The following is a 3,831-nucleotide window of genomic DNA, read 5'->3' on the forward strand; positions in this document are numbered from 1 at the left end:
CCAATCAGGCCCCGCCCTGGCCCCCCTCGCCCCGCCTCATGGCGCGCGGCCCATCGCCTAGGCGACGGCGCGGTCCGGGGGCCTCAGGCCGCTGTCCGCCATGTCGGCGCGGGGCCCGCAGCCCCTCAGGAGGAGCCGCGGTGGGAGCCCCGAGCGGGGTTTGGGTCTCCGAGGCCCCCAGGCAGGCCGTGCCCCCTCAGCCTTGGAGGCCCAGGCAGACGGGGGCTCTCGGTTGGCAGCTTGAGTTCAGCATCCGACAGCCGGAGGGTGTGATGGAGCCTTTGCTTAGCACCACATTCCCTCCCATCTGGTGACCGGCACCTCGCGGCCGAGAACAAACTGCGTGTTTTTAAGGACCAGCGTGAAGTGAAGAGACCTCAGAGCAGTGCTGAGAGGCTGTTTCGAGAAAGTCATATGAGTGCGGCGAACTTTTTCTTGCCCCGTTTCTCCTTGACCCACTGCTGCCTGGAGCTTCCTCCACAGTTTCACCCGTGTCTACTAAGAGGTGGAAATGTAACAGGAAAAACTCAAATCTGGATTAATTTGGTTAGAGGAAACGTGAGGTGGAGGACAGAACTAGTAGGAAAACAGGTGTAGGAGAAGCATTCTTTTGAAGTTAATTCTTTCACCTGTAACAAGAAAAGTTTTGCGTTCTTCTGTCTTCTTTCCTTAGGTAGTTTGACCTATCAGAAACCATGGATTTTTTGGTTCTCAGGATACTATTGGAGATGGATTAACTAGAAATAACATAGAAAATGCAAGCCATGGTGTATATATATACATGATTTTAATAGAAAATGAAATTTCTTTTGTCAGTTTTCTTCATCCAAGATCCCACTCCTGAAGTGTTGTTTTTTATCCATCAAGTATTGTCTATAAAAAATGGCTGATGAGCACACTGCTTTTAATAGCAAACAGCTGAATCAATATATAAAAAATGAAAAGGGGAGAGCAGAGTTAAAAATCTTTTTAAGTCTTTACCTGAATTACCAAGAGCAAAAAACAAACAAAAAAAATAAAAGGAACTGTTCAGCATACTTACCTCTACCCATGTTTTCCTAGCAACCATTCAACATCTAATTGATTTTTCTATTTTCTGAAGAATTACCCTATTGAACTGTCAAGTCTTCTCTAGCTGCAGTTTCTTGATTGGCCAAGCTTGTGGCTGGCGCAACTCTCATTTCGCTTGTGTTTTGTTGTTTTGCCTTTTGACTAGCACAGTGCCTGAAACTAAGAAGTAACGCTGCAAACGTTCTGTATCATGGGAAGCAAAATATTTCCACATCTGTATTAGCTGGTGTGCGAAAGTTCAGACAGGGGTAATACCTGTGAGGCACGCTCTGAGATATGTCAGACAACCATCCCAGGCTTCACTGAAGAGATCGTCAATGGCCCAGGAAAGTCCAAGTTTCAAATGCCATCACATCAGATGTGATTACGTCCTTTATTTTGAACATAAACCACCTCGGTGGTCCTAGAAAGAAGGTGACTGCTTTTCTGTGCAGTTCCATTCCGTCTGAGGTGAAGGCCACCTGCATGCCGTTTGAACCTCTCCTTCCCATCCAAGTACAACTTGGAGAGGCTTGTGTCCTTCTTGCAGGTGGAGCCTTTGGCTTGCACAGAGTTGAAGGAGTTAACAGACCATCCTGTGGGGACAGTGGTCTGCTTTCACACCTCTTTGAGTGCAGTCACTGTGCCCTACTCGTAGCCCATTAAATACATGGAGGCTTCCCACTTAGCTTTCAAGTTGTTTCTTAACATCCTTGACTAAGACAATATGAAACATAACATTCCTATTTGTAGGCAGCCATCCCAGCACACTTCTGGTGGTTTTGATTAATTGGCTCTTGCTAAATTGTTTCTAAACTTCCAGATTTTCCTCAAAGAAAAATGAACTCCTGTAGTTCAGCCATCTGGATTTACATAAATTCTGGGACCTGACTGGAATTGCTAACAACTTTGTCCCTCCCTCAAAATTTACATATACGTGGTAGTACATAAACACTGCTCCTTTTTTTTTTTTGATTTATTTTTGAGATGTTTAGCAACTACATTTCCATTTGAAAGAGCCACCCATCTAAAAATCCTTGCCATATTGATCTGACCCCTACAGTTGCTTTTTTTCCCATGCTGTGAACAACATGCTTGGGTCTTGGCAGAGGTCAGAATTACTCTGACAGTTCCATCAGCAATTGCATCCCATTAACTTAAGCTTTACAGTCTTACTTTATTTTTAAGAGATTAATTTATTACTGTCAACTTACAACAAACATTGCATTTTCATTATTCTAAGCTTGAGCATACAGGCAGCATAGCTTGCCTTGGAGAAGGCTTGAAGTTTTGGAAAATTCTGCCTGTAATATGCACCTAAGAACACCTCTGGCATGCAGAGCACAGCTTCTGCATAAAGATAAAGCCCTTTTTTGTTTCTTTTTTACCTTATATTGTCTTGTGAGCTTGTTTGTTGTTCTTTGGTTGGTGAGGTTTTAGGTTTCCTCCTATGGTTGTTCTGCTATCTTTTTTCAGGGCCAGTTTGTGTGCTCACATCTATGTATGTATGTGTGTATAAATAATCTTCTAAATTATTTTTAAGTATCAAGAGACATATGGGTGTAAGTGCTTTAGGATCAAAAGTTTGCTAATGCCAACCGTGTAGCTGACAAGGTAATATTTGCAAAGGCTTTGAGTTCCTCCATAGATCTGATGATGGCTGTCCTGTCTTGCAGCTCCCCATTTCTGGTACAGCTGGGAGATGGTCGGGTCACCAACGTGGGTTACAACCAACATTTTGCCTCAGTGGTCGCTGCAGCTTCTAAATGGAATGGAGCCCAGAGGTACTGTACTTGGTCTCTCCCACCCGCATTCCCTGTCCCCGCACCTTCAACGATAAGGGTTGGGTGGTGTACTGCAGACTCTTGGCTACAAACTGCAGAGGCTACTTGCCTGGTCACACCAGATGCCTCCAATACTTTATGCATCACTGAAGGAGTTTAAAAAGAGGAAACACAAGAAGAAAATTGCATCCTAAAAGTTGCCATGGAGTGTAAGTTTTATCTTGAAAATTTGATTGATGCAGTACTAGTGCCTGTGGGTGTGAATATGTGTATCTATTAATATCCAGTCTAGGCTAACCTGTGCATAATGACAGAAAATTAAACCTTGTCATTGTTCATGTAAATCAGAGCTCAAACATTAACAAGAAAAAGTATTCTTCCTATAGATCAAATTGTATATAGTGTAGTCTGTTTTTACTGTAATTGCAGCTGAAAAGTTTACTCAGAAGCTGTTTGAAGTAAAAAATAAAATAAAAAATTTGGCAGAGCTAATTCATAAAGGCTTAAATAAAATGCAATTATAGAACTTCCCGCCTACCTCCACCTCATCTTTAGCTGAATTCTACTTCGTGTTTGTCAGGAATGGTTCCATTTTTTTATGTTCTTAAGCAGGAAACAGCCATCACAACACTCCAGCTAATTTCCCTTTCTAGTCACATGGATCTGGTGAAAGTAAAATAGGGTGCCTCATCTTTCCACTCTGATTCTGCCTCTCCCACCACCTCCATGGCCAAAAAAAAAAAAAAGAGTATCAAGTTAGGAAGAAAGCCAGCAGGAACTTACTCTAGAGTGTAGCTACTGAAGATCTACTCAAGTGCCAGTGTCACTTTCTTCTTTAGAGAGCCAAGCCTAGACACAAGTTCCTACCTGGTGATTGTTTTCTCTTCTTCCTCCTGAAGAGTTAGTTGCCGTCGTTGCTCTCCCTTGATATTTCTCTCCCGCCAGCCACCCTTCTTTGCTTTGTCTCCCACTCCCATCTGTTCTTCATCCTTCCTAC

This window comes from Athene cunicularia (assembly GCF_003259725.1).
Source record: "Athene cunicularia isolate RWA chromosome 7 unlocalized genomic scaffold, athCun1 chr7_part1, whole genome shotgun sequence".
NCBI classification, from domain to species: domain Eukaryota; kingdom Metazoa; phylum Chordata; class Aves; order Strigiformes; family Strigidae; genus Athene; species Athene cunicularia.